Source organism: Mustela nivalis (genome assembly GCF_964662115.1).
Source record: "Mustela nivalis genome assembly, chromosome: 2".
NCBI lineage: Eukaryota > Metazoa > Chordata > Mammalia > Carnivora > Mustelidae > Mustela > Mustela nivalis.
Genome location: NC_139021.1, coordinates 107,651,208 through 107,669,227, shown reverse-complemented (window position 1 = coordinate 107,669,227; position 18,020 = coordinate 107,651,208). Strand labels below are relative to the sequence as shown.

Below are 18,020 nucleotides of genomic sequence, written 5' to 3'. Positions count from 1 at the left end.
ATTTATTTATTTATTTATTTATTTGAGAGAGAGAGAGAGCATGAGCAGGGAGAGGGACAGAGGGCAGAGGGAGATGGAGAGAGACTCTCCAGCAGACTCCCCACTGTGCTAGGAGCCTGACTTGGGGCTCAATCCCATGACTGAAATCATGACCCAAGCCAAAACCAAAAGTCACTCAACCAAATGAGCCATGCAGGCACCCCTAATATGTTACAATTTTTTCAGTAATAGAGTTATTTTTATGTTAATAAGATTATTCAGACTCTGAGTCTGGCTTTAACATATTTATTTAGACATATTAAAGATTTTTTTTCTATATGGTATTCCTATTATCTACAGTTTCAATAATGTAATATCTGTTCTGATTCTATTCTTATTTTCATCTTGTAATTTTCATCACAAAGTTTTGTTTTGTGGTATGTTTTGTAGAAATTGACTGTTAAAACAGATTCCTTATTATTTTATCTATGAAAATTCTTTCAGCTTTGCTTTTAAATTAAATTATTGTGCAAAGAAGCTTCATTCATTTTTGCCAATCTGGTGAGCAGATTTGGGGTTTGTTGTTTGGAACCATGCATGTTGTGTGAATTATACTGATATATACATGTAATTGTAGGTTTGTGGTTTGGAATGCTGTTGAGAAAAATTGGGCTGGAATATCTATGTTTGTACTATGTAGGATAAAATAGTTTTCCATTTCTTAACTTCTAAAGCTATTTTCTTTAAGAAAGGTATTGAATTTATGAAGAATCTCACATTGAATAGCTCACCATTTTGGAGAACCACCAGGCTTTGTCTCTGTCTTCCTCAAATATTCACCCCATAAACTTCAAAGTCTAGTACACCAGACATGTGCAAATTCTCTAAGTGGTGAAAGTAACTTCAAAGCTTATTAATATTCCTATACTCATTCTTTATAATGTCAGAATTTCAATTAATTTACTGCTAGTTTACACATAAATTTAGGAGTTAATTTTATTTTATCCAAATTTTTAATGTGTTCTCCATTTGGAGAATGTTTCTGAACACATAAATTCTGTCATAATGTGGGGAATAGAATCCAAAATCATATTTTTTATTTTAAAACATATTCATCAAAAAATTTTCCATTTGTATGTACTTTTCAATTTCTTGGCATATAATTTTCTACATTACCCTGTTACTAGTTTTGAATCTGTACTGATCATAAAATTTTATCTCTGTGTGTTATTAATATTGTTTGTTCTTTTTCTACTTTTCCTAGTCTTATAAAACACACTCTTACTCAATTTTATTGGCAAACACTCTTTGATATTTTTGTTTCGTTTTATCCTTTAAAATTGCTTATTCAAATTATATCAGGGCCTACCATTTATATGCTCTGGTTAGCTCTGTTCTTTTTAACTCCTTATCTTCAAGTGTTTATCTTATTTAAGTTAACACATTTTGTTCTTAAATATAAGACCTTATGTATACATTTGACTCCTGATTCAGATGGAGATCGCATGAGATGTACTGAAATCTTTCAGGATTTGTACTGAGATCTCTCGAAATTTGGAATAAGTCCTCATCTCATGGTATTTGGAAGGAGTTCTCATGATATTTGGGTAAAAATCTCACGAGAACTGCCTGAGTTCTCATGAGATTTGGACTAAGAGCTCATACTTCCAGTGGCAGGAACCAACACTGCCACTTCATCCTGTGGCTGGCACTGCAACTGTCTACTGCCTCCAGTGGCAGTAATCAGCACTGCAAAGCATTCTGGCATCCCTCACACTGCAGCTGACCACTGCCTCCAGTGGAAAGAAAGACATAGTTTCTTCTTCCAGGAAAAAAAGACATAGTTTCTTCTTCTTCTTCCTGAAGCTCACCACTGCTTCCAGTGCTAGGTAACTAGACTGCCACTCCTTCCAATGCCTCAAAGTGCAGCTCAACCTTGTCTCCAGTAGCAACAAGCTGCTCAGCCGAGCCACTCATGGTCTCAAACTGCATCTCAACACTGCCTCTAGTGACTGTACACAGCACTGCAAAGCCTTCGGACATTCCTCACACTGCTGCTGACCATTGTCTCCAGTGGTGGGAATGGACACTGCCTCTCCTAGGGTCTTGCCCTGCAGCCCACCACTGCCACCAGCGGTTAAAAAAAAAAAAAAAAAAAAAAAAAAAACCTTCACTACCAGGCCTTGCAGCACCTTAAACTGCAGCTCACTACTGCTTCCAATGATAGGAAACTGCATTGCCACTCTTTTAGGGTCTCACACTGTAGCTCAACAATGCCTCAGGGAGACACACTGCATGTCAACATTGACTCTAGTGGCCATAAGAAGCACTGCAAAATCTTCAGGTGTCCTTCCCACTACAGCTGACCTCTGCCTCCAGTAGCAGGAACCAACACTACCACTTCTTCCAGTGTCTCCCACTGGAGCTCACCACTGCCTCTAATTGCAGGAAACTGCACTGCCACTCCTTGCAGCATCTCACCCTGCAGCTTAGCCACTGCCTCCAGTGGAGACAATGTGTACAGCAATGCCAGGCACGGACTCGCACTGCATATCAACACTGCATCTTTGGCCATAAATGACACTGCAAAGCATCCTGGCATCCCTAGCAACAGGCAGCTGACCTCTGCCTCCAGTAGCAAAAATCAGCACAACTTCCTTTTCCAGCATCTCACTGTGCAGCCCACCACTGCTTCCAGGGCTAGGTAACTAGATTGCCACTCCTTGCAGCATCTTGAATTGCAGTTCACTGTTGTCTCCAGTGGCAGGAACTGACATGGCAACTTCTTCCAGGAACTCTCACTGCAGTTCACCACTGCCTCGAGTGGTAGGAACCTGAGTGGCCACTCTTGCAGGGCTTTGCCTCCAGTAGCAACAAGTTGCAAAGCCATGCTACCTATGGTCTCCCACTCTTTCTCACCACTGCCTCTAATGACAGTAAGGAGCACGGCAAAGCCTTCTGGTATGCCCCAAACGGCAGCTGACCACTAGCTTCAGTGGTGGGACACTTCACTGGCACTCCTTTTAGTGCCTCAAACTGCAGCTCAGCATTGCCTCCAGTGGAGATAAGGTGCATAGCCATGTCATCCATGGCCTTGTACTGCCACTAGTGGCTGTAAGCAGCACTGCAAAGCCATCAGGCATCCCTCACACTGCAACTGACCACCCCCTCCAGTGATGGGACTGTCACTGCACTTCTACCAAGGTTTCACGCTGCTCCTCCACACTGCCTCTAGTGGCCACATTTTGCAAAGCCACACCATTAACTGTCTCACACTGCAGATCATCACCACCTCTCATGGCATTAATGAACACTGCAAAACCTTCTGGCATCACTCACACTCTAGCTGACCACTCTAGCTCACCACCTCTCATGGCATTAATGAACACTGCAAAACCTTCTGGCATCACTCACACTCTAACTGACCAATGACTTTCCCATTTCTTCCAGGGTCTCACAATGCAGCTCACAACTGCCCGAAGTGGTTGCAAGCTGACTGGCACGTCTCCCAGCTGCTCTCACAATACAGCTAAGCATTGCTTCCGGTGACAGAATTCTTCACTGCCATGCCACCAAACAACTCTCATTATTCAGCTTCCCACCACTGGAGGCAGTGCTGAGCTCCAGTGCAACAGATGCTGAAAGACAGGGCACTTCAGTTTGCCACCAAGGGAGGGAGTGATAAGCTGCAGTGGGCGAGACACGGGAAGATGTGCTGCTGGAACTTCCTGACAATGGATGCAGTGGGCAGGCACAGTGCAAGGCATGGGAAGTTGAAGCAGTGTGGATTCCCTCCACTGGAGGCAGTGCTGAGTTGCAGTCTGAGGGATGGTGGAAGATGTGCCAGTGTGGCTTGAGACCAGTGGAGGTGTTGTGAGCTGCATTGCCAGACACTGAAAGGCCTAGCAGTGCAAGATCACACCACTGGAAGGAATTGTGAGCTGTGGTGCTAGAGGCACTGGAAGACATAGCAATGCTGCTTGCCACCACTGGAGGCGGCGGCAAGCTGCCATGGGAAAAGTGCTGGAAGAGGAGTCAGTGAAGCCTGTCAGCACTGAGGGCAGTGGTGAGGTGCTGGGTGACAGACCCCGAAAGGTGAGGCACTGAAGCTTCTTTCTACAGGATGGTATGGTAAGCTGTATAGTCTCTGTTTTCCCAGGCTCAAGAGTGGAGGTAACAACCCCTGGAGCCAACCCCCACTCATCATTGTGCCCTGTGTCCCCAGGTTTGGTGGTAATAGGCTGTCAGGATGGTGTAGCAGGTGTCTCCCAGTGGGGGCTCTGGAGCCAGGGGGAACCAAACGTGACACATGGTGTCTTTTGAACCGAGGTGTTGAGTGTTTGTTTGGAAGAGTCTATTTGCTTCTCCAAAAAGGACAAGGGCATTGGCCGACTTTTGAAGTGAATGACCACTAAAGAAACAAGCCTGTATCTCTCCTTCTCCCAGGACTTGGAGCAGGTGTGCAGGCTTCAGGTGGGATGTGCCTGCTTATCCCCACCTGACAACCCTTCTTCACGCTGGCTCCACGAGACCTGAAGTTTGGAAATCAGCATCTGAGTCTGTTATGCAGCTTGTCCCAGGACATCAGTGTTCAAAGACTATAGCAGGCCCATTGGGTGCAAAGTCACATCCATGCCAGGATGAGAGGTAAAACTTCTCTTTCACCCCAAACATCCTGGGCTTTTCTCTTGTTTCCAGTGGAGCCACAAAGTCACACTGAAGCAGCTGTCAGTAATGTAGAGTGGGTGCCAGAGTTCCTGAGTTTCCCTGCAGGGTGCTCATGGCAGGGGATCCCATTTAATCTGTTAATTTCTGGCTTATGAAGGTATTTAGAAAAGCTCTTTCCTAGGCAATCCTTGGATTAAAAGAGGAAGATGAGATGGGCTCAGTGTGTGTTTTGAACATAGAATTTTTACTTCATCTAATAGTGTTTATTCTGTTGGGCCTAGGCTGTGGTAGAATGGCCAGCATCTAGAGTTAGGTGGCTGTTTGTGGTCAGATAGAGACATGGATGATGGCTTCTCCTTTGTCCAAGATGATGTATCCAAATGGATTTGTCTTTTGATCCAGAGTTTCAATGAGGGCAGAGGGAAATTTCAAAAGGATTAAAAGGAACCTTGGATGATTGAGAAGGGAAACTTGACTTTCCAGTTTCACTCAGTGGACCATCTAGATAGTTGGACATGCCATATTTTCTCTGCAGTTTCATTGGTGGTGAAGTTAGAAGGAGAGTCTTTGGAAATTCTCCTGGGTAGAGGCATTCTGGTGGCTTCATGGGGCTTGGTGTCAGGAACCCTGGGGTGAAATTCTGTAGCTGCTTGCCTGATCCTGGGTGAGTCATGTTATCCCACAGGTTTTCCATTTCTTCCTTAGGAAATGGGTATCAGGGAATGTTCTGTTTAAAGTGGAACCCACCTGTACTGTCGGTGGGCATGCGGGCTGTTGCAGCCACTCTGAAAAAGAGTATGGTGGTTCCTCCAAAAGCTAAAAACTGAAGAACCCTAGGATCCAGCCACTGCACTCCTATGTATTTCCCCAAAATGCACAAAAATGCACATTCAATGGGGTACAAGCACCATGATGTTTATAGAAACATTATCAACAATAGTGAAACTATAGAGGTAGTCCCAATGTCCATTCACTGATGAATGGAAAAAGAAGATGTGGGATACACACACACACACACGCATACATGTTAGGTCCATTTTTTTTAAAGATTTTATGTATTTATTTGACAGAGAGAGAGAGAGAGATCAAGTAGGCAGGCAAGCAGAGAGAGAGGAAGCAGGCTCCCCACTGAGCAGACAGCCTGATGTGGGGCTTGATCCAAGAACCCTGAGATCATGACCTGAACCGAAGTCAGAGGCTTAACCCACTAAGCCACCCAGGTTCCCCCATGTTAGGTCCATTATTAAATGAAATGAGACAGAGACAAAGTGAAAGTTATTTAAAGCTTTATTTTATGATAAGTATTAGAAGTTAGACTGACTGGCCAGGGGAACAATACTGAGACATGGTGAAAGTTATGCAAAGTTCTATTTTATGTTAAGCATTAGAAGTCAGACTGACCAGCCAAGGCCGTCTCTGAAGAGAGCAACCACCCCCAGCGTACAGGCTCAAGAATTGACTGACTGACCGGTCAGGGCCGCCTCCGAAGAGGGTGACCCTTCCCCATCTTACAGACTACCTTTTATAGAGCAAAAGTCTGGCCACACATAGGTGGCCAATGAGATTGTAGTCATGTCAGGTCACATGCAGGTGGCCAATTGAATTACAATTTACCCTATAGTAGCTGTTTGAACTAACCTATTACTCTGGTCAGAATTGGTGCTCAAGGTTGGTGCCCTAATGGTGGGGTTTACATTCTTTGGTGGTTAGGGAAAAAGTATGTGTGTTTTACTGATTTGATGTCTCCACCTGGCCTGACTCATCCTTGTATTCTGGGCTCTGTTATCAGGAACTAGCTGACCATATTCTGCTGGTTTCCCAGACTTGTCTTTAAGTAAGTTTCTCTGGGGGTGGGGGCGGCAGAGTCAGTTTAAGTTTCACTGCACAAACAACAAAATGGCTTTTAACCAAGATGGAGTCGCTCTGGCTAAATAGGTCTTTACAATACACATAGATAGATAGATAGATAGAGATAGAGATTATAGTTAGATATAAATCTATCTATCTTTTGATCTATCAACACAATGGAATAGGACCCAGCTTCAGAACGAATGAAACCTTACCATCTGAAAGGAAGTGGATGGATCTAGAGTGGATTTAACTAAGCAAAATCAGTAAGAAAAGACAAATATCCTTGACTTGACTCCTATGGAATTTCAAAAAGAAAACAGATGAACATATTGAGGGGAGAACGATAGGCAAATAAGGAAACAGACTCAACCTTAGAGCACAAACCAAGGGTTGTTGAGGGCAGGGATGTGGAGGAAAGGGTTAAATGGGCGATGGCTATTAGGGAGAACACTTGTGATGAGCTCTGGGTGTTCTATGCAGGTGGGGAATCACAAAATCCTACCCTTGAAGCAAGGAATTAACACTGCATGGAAACAAATTGGAATTGAAGTCAATGAAGAAAAGAAGACCACGTTCTGCTTCATGAGGAGTGAGGTAAAAATGGAGTGATTCTCACTATCTTATTATGTAGATGATTATTTTCAAACACACTTCGGTAGGATACACTAGTTTCTGGTTGCAGAAAGCTGCAATGAAAGATTCAGATCCCAGAGCATATCTGTGTTCCATTGATATGTTCCTTCCAGTTTGCCCAGGTACAAAGGTGAGTGTACATAAATATGGCAGAAGAGGAAAAGAGGTGTTAAGCATTCAGGAAGGAGTATTTTCCCTTTCTTATGAAAGACTTGGGCCAGTGTAATTTTGGAAGAAGGAGGGCGGATCCTATAGCCTTGTGGCAGACAGGGGAGTTCCAGGTCTGGGTAGAATTCAGGGGTCCTCGAGAAGACCAGAGTGCATTCTGCAGGAGGATATGGCCAGGTTGGCTCCAGTGGTGGCTGTGTGTCTCACATGTGACAGTTGTGACAGGTCAGGGCTGTGAGGAGGTTCCTGGCTGAGGACAGGTGAGGCCCAGTGGAGAGTAGGCAGAGCGCCTTCTGTGCCACCAGCCTCAGCCAACACACACAATCTCCTAGTCTGTCCCTGTCATTCCAGTTCAGGCTTCTCCATGTTGCCAGGCTGAGACATTGGTTTGGGCTTCGTTCTTTGAGTGAGTGTGAAGTTTCAAAAGTTCGATGGTTGGAATGATGGGTCTTCAGAACATATGTTCCTTTTTATTTTCTTGTTCTTCTTTCAATCACTGAAGTAAATCAGACCTGTTAGTGGAAGGACAGTCTATGTGTTTTTCTTTCCTGAATTTCCATTAAACAATGGGAAAACAGCCTTCTGCAATAGTCAAAGAATCCTTTGTGAGGGTTTGTTTTTCTCTCCTGTGAATCACTTTCTGATACTAGAAATTATGTTTGAGGGGCACCTGGGTGACTCAGTCATTCAGCCTCTGCCTTCACCTCAGGTCATGGTCCCAGGGTCCTGGGATCAAGCCATGCATTGGGCTCCCTGCTCAGCAGGAATCCTACTTCTCCCTCTCTCACTTCCCCTGCTTGTGTTCCCTCCATAATGTGTCTTTCTCTGTCAAATAAATAAATAAAAATCTTTTTTAAAAGAATTGTTTTTTAAAGTAAAGCACAGCCTCAGAGCTGTAATGGGGTACAGTGCCCTTTATGAGGGGGAGAAATGGAGGAGGAGTGTAGGTTGTTAGGAGCATGGAGAGTGGCTCATTGTGCTCCCAATGGAACAAAAGCCCATGTTAGCCTTCCTGGTGGGAACTGGGAGACAGTGTGTGTGTGTGTGTGTGTGTGTGTGTGTGTGTGTGTGTGTGTGTGTGGCTGCTTACTTGGTGGCACATCCTGGGCTCTGAAACCTGATCCTGTGAGTCCCTTGTGACTTTAATTGGGGAATTTATGAAGAAAACAGAATGAATCCTAGAGGGCACCTCCATCCTTTGCACTCAGACAACTCCATGGAGCAAAGGAATCCATCACCCATGAGGCATGTCAGGATCCCTGAGAGTGTGGGCCTTGCTTCCTGGCAAGAGGTTGCGTCTTCATCCTTATCTGAATCAGAGCCATGTTGTCTGGTTAAGGAGATCCAGATCTTTATGTAACCATGTCATTATTATTCTTGTTATTTTAAGAAAGTAATATAGACATTGACTTTGAGATCCAAATATCAAAATGAAAAACACAAGGTCAAATATATATATATGAGGACTGAACTTGTGGTGCTTCTCATTAGTATGGGTAATGTAGGACTGCCCGTATGAGAAAGAACAAGGAATTCTATTTGGATAGAAGTGTGCTGTGCACATGGAGTGCTTTATTCTATCCTTTTCTTTACTTCTTTGAAGGGAAAATGGAGTGATGACTGAAGCTTGGTTTCTGATTTGAAGGAATGGAAGACAAGAGATTTGAAAGAGCAGTGTTCATGCTGACATGGTTTTCCATGCCCAGTGAGTGAGGTGTTTGAAACCTGGAGTTGGAAGCATTGGTGTTTAGGGAGGATGTGCTCTGAGTTTCCCGCACACAGAGTCACCCGGCTGGTCTGCCTCATTGGACCAGTTCCCGCCTTTTGAAGAGCAGCTTTAAGGTGGCTTGAAACCCTAGGGGATGAGAGGAATTATCTGGAAGGGACACCTGGGGGCCAGTGTAGACAAACCCAGGAAATTTCAGAGCTAATGAGACTGGAGTTGGCTTCTCTGTGAGAAGCATCGAGCTGGGGTGGAAAGCAGTCTCTGGGTCTTAGGAGTCACTGTGTCAGCAGGTGTGAGCCTGGCAGTGGAGTCAGATTATATCTTGGAGACTGTGAGGCTGTAGCAGTGGGCCATCATTCTTGATGCACAAGCCAGCTTGCTCCAGGGACAGGGCTTTGCTCCCCAGCCAGCCCTCCTGCTGCAGATGGGATAGGAAATTTGTTTCCTGTTGGATTGGAAATTTGTTTCCTGTTGGATTTGTTGCCTGTGGACTTGGTGGGAAGCAGCCCACAGGCAGCCTTCTGGATTCTTGTCCAGTGTGCCCCTTGCTTCCTCAGATAAGGCACCACAGGTGTCCTCTGCCTGGTGTCTATGAATTCAGCCAGCAGAAGCACTTCTTCCAGAGCCACACCCCTGAGAAATCCTCCACTTTCCTGTGTTATGTGGAAGAGACAACTTTTCATTTGGAACTGAAATCTCAGCTCCTGCCATTAGGTTTCAAGGCCACATTACACCAGTCTCACTGACACTCTCATTCCACATGGGAACTCATGTGCCAGACTAAGACTGAATCAAGGAGGTCTATTGCTTGCTTTGCTGCTGCTGCTGCTGCTGCTGCTGCTTCATGTTCCTTCCTGAAAACTGTGCAGCAATGCCTGGTTTGTGATGACATCCCAGGAAAGAGGGACAGGTGCACCATTCTGCCCCAACACAGAAGGATGCCAGATGTCAATCACAGGTGGCTGGTGCAGGGAGGAGAGATGTCTGTTTCCCAAGACCTTGGTCAGAAGAAGATTTGGACCCTGGGATGCTCTCTGCTCAGCTTTCTCAGATGAGTACATCAGGAAAGGAAAGGAAGTGTGTGTGCTCACCTGGAATGGAGGGAGGTGTCTGGTTTCAGGTTTCATGTACAAATGGATTCCTCTTATGGCTCATCTTCATAATGGTATTCAGGGTGCTGTAAGGTGACCCATTGTCCTAGGCATCCTGGTTGTGCAAGAGCTCTGGTCAACTTTTCCACTAGGGCTCTGGACTAGGAAATCAGAGGGAGTCTGTGGTGAAACAATCTGAGTAGGCCTCCGTTTCCCCCTTGCTGAGATGGGCTGGTGACTGTGATAACTGCTCTGGAAATATAAAGCAGGAGACAGGGCTGGGGTGCTGAAGGGGAGGTGACAGTGGTGCTTGCTATTCCTATAGGGTCCAGGTGGGACTTCGCTAGGATGGTGATGTTTGAGTCAGGTTAAAAAGAAGGTGTGTGATCTCATATCAAAAACCTTCTAAAAGGAAGGAAAAGCAAATGCAAAGCCCTTGGGGCAGGAACATACCAGGTATGTCCAGGAGCAGCAACAAGGCCCTGTGGCCATAGGATACGGCTTAAGACATGACCTCAGGGAGGTGACAGTAGGGTGGCAGAAAGCCATTGCAGGGCCAGACCCTATGGGACCCCATTTCACTGGACCATCCTGGCAACAGTATTGAGAACAGAAGCTTTCCCAGAGCAGAGTTGAGGGAGGAGTGGTGACTGAGCGTCTGTCTCTGACTTTTCAGGTGGCTAGGGTGCCCAAGGATGGGCCTGGCCTCAGTGGGGGCAGAAATGTATCAAGGCTTGTATACAGCTCTGAAAGGCACCATTTAACCAGGGTGGTAGAGGAAATTGTGGCGAAGGACTCAGGACTCAGGATCAGGATTGATTTGGGCAGAACGCTCATGAGAATTGGCTGGCATTGGGCAGCCCTGGGGACCGCCCAGTTTGCTGTGGCCAAGAGCTCTTTCTTGCTCAGGGAAGGTGGCCGCCACCCAGAAAATGCACTGAATTGACGCAGCACAATGGGGACCCCGGCGCAGGGGAGCGTTCCTGGAGCAGAGTTGAGGCAGGGGTTCTGGCCGGGAGTCCGCCTCCGACTTTTCAGGCGGCTGGGGCGCCCAGGGATGGGGCTGGCCTCTGTGGGGGAATGAATGGATCTCTTGCTTTAAGGCTTGTTCCCATCTCTTTTCTTTTTGATAAGTCTGGCCAGGAGTTTTATTAATCTTACTAATTCTTATTAATTCTTTCAAAGAACCAGCTCCTAGTTTTGTTGATCTGTTCTACTGTTCATTTGGTTTCTATTTCATTGATTTCTTCTCAATCTTTCTATTCTCATGCTGGGTTTAGGCTTTCTTTGCTGTTCTTTCTCCAGCTCCTTTAGGTGTAGGGTTAGGTTGTGTACTTGAGATCTTTCTTGTTTCTTGAGAAAGCCTTGTATATACTTTCCTCTTAGGACTGCCTTTGCTGTGTCCCAAAGATTTTTGAACAGTTGTGTTTTCTTTATCATTTGCTTTCATGAATTTTTTTCATCTATTTATTTTCAGCATAACAGTATCATTATTTTTTCACCACACCCAGTGCTCCATGCAATCCGTGCCCTCTATAATACCCACCACCTAGTACCCCAACCTCCCACCCCACCACCACTTCAAACCCCTCAGATTGTTTTTCAGAGTCCATAGTCTCTCTTGATTCACCTCCCCTTCCAATTTACCTCAACCCCCTTCTCTCTAACTCCCCATGTCCTCCATGATTTTTGTTATGCTCCACAAATAAGTGAAACCATATGATAATTGACTCTCTCTGCTTGACTTATTTCACTCAGCATAATCTCTTCCAGTCCTGTCCATGTTGCTACAAAAGTTGGGTATTCATCCTTTCTGATGGAGGCATAATACTCCATAGTGTATATGGAACACATCTTCCTTATTCAGTCATCTGTTGAAGGGGGGCATCCTGGTTCTTTCCACAGTTTGGCGACTGTGACCATTGCTGCTATAAACATTGGGGTACAGATGGCCCTTCTTTTCACTACATCTGTATCTTTGGGGTAAATACCCAGGAGTGCAATGGCAGGGTCATAGGGAAGTTCTATTTTTAATTTCTTGAGGAATCTCCACACTGTTCTCCAAAGAGGCTGCACCAACTTGCATTCCCACCAACAGTGTAAGAGGGTTCCCCTTTCTCCACATCCTCTCCAACACATGTTGTTTCCTGTCTTGCTAATTTTGGCCATTCTAACTGGTGTAAGGTGTTTCCATGAATTTTTAAATTCTTCTTTAATTTCATGGTTGACCCATTCATTCTTTAGTATGACGCTCTTTAGCCTCCATGTATTTGAGTACTTTCCAACTTTCCTCTGTGGTTGAGTTCTAGTTTCAAAGCATTGTGGTCTGAAAATATGCAGGGAATGATCCTAATCTTTTGGTACCAGTTGAGACCTGATTTGTGACCCAGGATATGATCTATTCTGGAAAGTGTATCCTGTGCACTAGAGAAGAATGTGTATTCTGTTTTTTTGGAATGGAATGTTCAAAGTATATCTGTGATGTCCATCTGGTCCAGTGTGTCATTTAAAACCCTTATTTGGGGCGCCTGGGTGGTTTAGTGTGTTAAAGCCTTTGCCTTTAGCTCAGATCATGATCTTAGGGTCCTGGGATCAAGCCCCACATCCAGATCTCTGCTCAGCAAGGAGCCTGGTTCCCCCTCTGTCTCTCTGCCTGCCTCTCTGCCTACTTGTGATTTCTGTCTGTCAAATAAATAAATAAAATCTTTTTTAAAAAATCCTTTATTTCCTTGTTGATCTTTTGCTTAGATGATCTATTTCAGTGAGGGGGATGATAAAATCTCCTACTATTATTGTATTATTGTCAATGTGTTTCCTTGGTTTTGTTATTAATTGGTTCATATAATTGGCTTCTCCCATGTTAGGGGCATAGATATTTACAATTGTTAGATCTTCTTGCTGGATAGAACCGTTAAATATGATATGGTGTTCTTCATCATCTCTTATTGTAGTCTTTGGGTTAAAGTCTAATTTATCTGATAGAAGGGTTGTCACCCCCAGCTTTCTTTTGATGTCCATTAGCATGGTAAATTTTTTCTACCCCGCCCCCACTACTTTAAATCTGGAAGTGTCTTTGGGTCTAAAATGACTTTCCTGTGGATAACGTATTGATGTGTCTTGTTGTGTTTTTTTTTTTTTTCATTCATTCTGATACCCTGTGTCTTTTGATTGTGGCATTTAGCCCATTTATATTCAGGGTAACCATTGAAAGATATTAATTTAGTGCCATTGTATTGCCTGTAAGGTGACTCTTACTGTATATTGTCTGTGTTCCTTTCTGGTCTGTTACTTTTAGGCTCTCTCTTTGTTTTGTTTGTTTGTTTGTTTGTTTGTTTTATTTTGTTTTTGTTTTAAATACTTTATTATTTTGTTTTAAATACTTTAAATACATTATTTTAAATACTTTATTTGACAGACAGAGATCACAAGTAGGCAGAGAGACAGAGGGGGGAAGCAGGCTCCCTGCTGAGCAAAGAACCTGCTGCGGGGCTCAATCCTAGGACCCTGAGATCATGACCTGAGCCAAAGGCAGAGGCCCAATGCACTGAGCCACTTGGGCACCCCGAAAGAAAAATCTTTTTATTGTTTATTTTAATTCCAATTGAGTTGACATACAGTGCTATATGAGTTTCAGGTGTAGAATAGCATGAGTCAGTAATTCTCTGTATCACTCTGCTCATCCAGAAAAGTGTGCTCTCAGTCCCCTTCATCTGTTTCACTCATCCCTCCAGCCACCTACCCTTTTGTGATCATCGGTTTGTTCTCTGTTGTTAAGAATCTGTATTTTGGGGGGAGACAAGATTGCAGGGAAGTAGGAGGAGGCGCCATTTCAACCTATACCCTAAAGTGAGCTGATTACCTACCAAAGAACTCTGATCACCCATGAAATCAGCCTGAGATCAAAATTACACACATCTGGATCTCTACAGGGGCAGAAGACACCAGTGGGCAGGTAAAGTGGAGTGGGAACATTGGACTGACATCAGAAGATAAACAAAAGGGGGATAGAGCCACCAGAGGTGACCCATTGGAAAGTAATACCCCAATACGAGGGTACCCTGCATCTGGGGGCCAGCATTAACTTGGACTCTGGTTGAAAGCACTCAAACAAAGCAAAGGATCATGGGGGGAAATTGTGGGAATCAGGGTGGTTAGGGACAGGGACTTAAGTCCCCGGACCCTGGACAGCCACCCCTGGTGCTGAGCCAGAGAAAGTGCAGCGGAGAAACCAGGTCTTGGTCCCTGAGCCGCCAGAGCGCCTGAGAACGCATGGGGTCCAGCTCCCATGAGGGGCTGGGAGCCTTGCCAGCTGGCAGAAGCACAGCCTTTTTGCACTCTCCACATGAGCACTGTGCTACGCTATCAGAGCCTGAGACACATGCACCCCACACCCTCCCCTGAGAGAGGTGCGCAAAGGCGCCAGCCCAGCGCTCTCGGACCAGGAAAGACCAGGCACTCCCAGCCCAGGCCAGTGGAAAAATCTCAGTGTGTGATCACTGCTTGGAAACTCTCAGGTGGTCCGGAGCTGCCCAGACAGCCACCACTGTCCTGGTTTTGGATACAAGCAGGAGTTCCTGTGTCCCCAGGGACCACGACTAGGAACGTGCTCTGCCAGTGGCTGAGGGGGAACTTATGTGCTTTGTAGCACCCACGGGGGAACAGACTGAGGTTTCTCTCTGAGAGGGAGGTCAGGGTGCAGTCTCCCTTCCTCTAAACCTCCAAAAGCCATCAAAAGCTGTCAGGTGAGAGAAAACAAATGAAAAAACATAAAAACCTCCAGAGAACAAAAGCCTGAAAAACTGGTTTCCTCAGAGCCCACCACCTTGAGGGGGGCGGGAGGACTTAACTCAGGGAACACTGCCTGAAAACCCATGTGGCAGGCCCCTTCCCAGAAAACCAACCAGGAAAAAAAAGACAACAAGAGAACAACCACCACTACTTCATAGATACAACTTTTATTTTTAATTCATTCCCACTATTCTGGTTCATTTTTTTAAATTTTATATAGATAATTTTTTAATCAATTTACCATCACAGTGAGATATCTAGTACATCAAATTCCATAATAACATTTTAACCTGAAGTTTTTGATACATATGTCCATGTTTTTCTTTTTCTTTCCTATTTTTTAACTTTTTAAATTTTAGTTTAGTTTAGTTTTTTTATTTTTATTTTTAAATATTCATATAAAGTTAAACTTCAAGGTAATACCCTTCCCCCAATCAATGCTACCCCTATAGGTAAACCAATTTTTAATCCCCCTTTATCTTAGGAAAGCTGAGTCCTTTAACAAAGATATCAAGATACATCCAAGAAGAATCAAAATAACCTTCCTTGCCCACACTGAGAATTTATAACCACTCTCCCATCTTTTTCTTCCCCCAGTGTTTCTGTGTATTTTTGTTTGTCCTGATAGTATACAAATCTTATACTTGGGGTTCTTTTTGATGAGTTTCTTTTTTTTTTTTTTTTTGCTTTTATATATATATTTTTTCTCTTGTCATATACTTTTATCAGTATTTTTGTTTTCCTGCTTTTGTATACTTCATAAATCGTACCCCTTGGGGCCCATTTGGGCTAAGCCTTCTCTTTTATCTTGCCTTTTTTTCTCCTCTCTCTCTCTTTTCTTTTTCTTTTCTTTTTTCTCTCATTTGAGTGGGGACTCCTGATTGCTCAGAACCATTCCAGGGTGCACCTTGACTGCACCATGGTTGATATATCCAGCTACATCCATTCAGCCATCACTCACCAAAATGATGAGGAGGAGGAATGCCCAACAGAAGAAAAACTCAGAGGATGGGCCTTTTGCAACAGAACTAATGGCTATCTGCATAGACAATATGCCTGAAAGGAAATTCAGGCTAACAATTATCCAGGCAATAGCTAGGTTGGAAAAAGCCATGGATGACCAAACGGAATTGATTAGGGCAGAACCGAAAGCCACCAGGGATGATGTTCACAATGCTGTCAATGAGTTCCAATCTAATATAAATTCTCTAAAAGCTAGGGTAACTGAGACAGAAGATAGAATTAGTGATCTGGAGGACAAACAGAGAGAAAGGATCAGGAGGAAGCCTGGAACAAACAGCTTAGAAGCCACAAAAACAGAATCAGGAAAATAAATGATGCCATGAAATGTTCCAACATCAGAATTATTGGAATCCCTGAAAGGGAGGAAAAAGAAAGAAGTCTAGAAGAAATAGTGGAACAATTTTTCCATGAAAATTTTCCCAATCTCACAAATGGAACCAGCGTTCATGTACTAGAGGCAGAATGGTCCCCACCCCAAGATTATAGATTCTTGAAAGTCCTCCAGACACCTAATAGTAAGAATGAAGAATTATAATTGTAGGCAGGCCCTCTTGAAGGCAGCTAGGACAAAGAAGCTCCTTATGTACAGAGGAAAGCCCATCAGAATAACATCATACCTGTCCACAGAAACCTGGAGAGCCAGAAAGGGCTGGCAAGATATATTCAGGGCACTAAATAAGAAGAACATGCAGCCAAGAATACTTTATCCAGCAAGACTGACACTCAAAATGGATGAGGAGATAAAGAGTTTCTAAGACCGGCAAGGCTTAAAAGAGTATGAGACCACCAAGCTGACACTGCAGGAAATATTAAGGGGGGGTTCTATAAAATAGTAAAAATCCTAAGAATATTATTGAACAGAATTATAAAGACAATCTACAGAAAGAAAGACTTCAAAGGTAACACAATGTCAAAAAAACATATCTATCAATAATCACTCTCAATGTGAATGGCCTAAATGCGCCCATAAAATGACACAAGGTTGCAGATTGGATAAAATGACAGGACCCATCCATATGTTGTCTACAAGAGACCCATTTTGAACCTAAGGATACACCCAGACTGAAAGTGAAGGGATGGAGAAGCATCTTTCATGCCAATGGGCCTCAAAAGAAGGCCGGGTAGTGATTCTCATATCAGATAAATTAGATTTTAAACTAAAGACTGTAGTCAGAGATACAGAAGGACACTACATAATTCTTAAAGGGACTACCTACCAAGATGATCTAACAATTGTAAATATCTATGCCCCAATATGGAAGCAGCCAATTACATAAGAAAACTATTAATCAAGATAAAGAGTCATATTGATGTGAATACATTAATAGTAAGAGATCTTAACATGCCTCTCTCAGTAATAGACAGATCATCCAAGCAGAAAATAAATAAAGAAACAAGAGCATTGAATGACACATTGGACCAGATGGACCTCATAGATATATAGAGAACATTCCACCCTAAAACAACAGAATACTCATTCTTCTAAAGTGCACATGAAACCTTCTCCAGAATAGACCACATGCTGGGTCACAAATCAGGACTCAACAGATACCAAAAGACTGATATTATTCCCTGCATATTCTCAGATCACAATGCTTTGAAACTGGAGCTCAATCACAAGGAAAAGTTGGGGAGGAACTCAAATACCTGGAAGCTAAAGACCACCTTGCTTAAGAGTGCTTGGATCAACCAGGAAATCAAAGAAGAACTGAAACAATTCATGGAAACCAATGAGAATGAAGACACTTCAGTCCCAAACCTATGGGATACAGCAAAGGCGGTCCTAAGGGGGAAATACATAGCCATCCAAGCCTCCCTCAAAAAAATTGAAAAATCCAGAATACACCAGCTGTCTCTACACCTTAAAGAACTGGAGAATCAACAAGAAATCAAACCAACTCCACACATAAGAAGGGAAATGATCAAGATTAGAGCAGAGACCAATGAGGTAGAAACTACAGATACAGTAGAATGTATCAATAAAACTAGAAGCTGGTTTTTTGAAAGAATCAATAAGATGGATAAGCCATTGGCCACAGCAATCCAAAAGAAAAGAGAGAAAGCCCAAATTCATAAAATTATGAATGAAAAGG

The 18,020-nt window shown here is 43.8% G+C and overlaps 1 pseudogene across 1 annotated transcript in view; it reads right to left on the bottom strand.

The window, feature by feature from the left end:
* Positions 1–3,069, bottom strand: part of LOC309859332 (protein phosphatase PTC7 homolog pseudogene) — a 52,095-nt pseudogene extending 49,026 nt beyond the window's left edge. Inside the window, exon 1 of the transcript in view lies at positions 2,899–3,069. The product of the transcript in view is annotated as a protein phosphatase PTC7 homolog pseudogene (transcript). The remainder of the gene's footprint in view (positions 1–2,898) is intronic.
* Between the last annotated feature and the right edge of the window lie 14,951 nt (positions 3,070–18,020).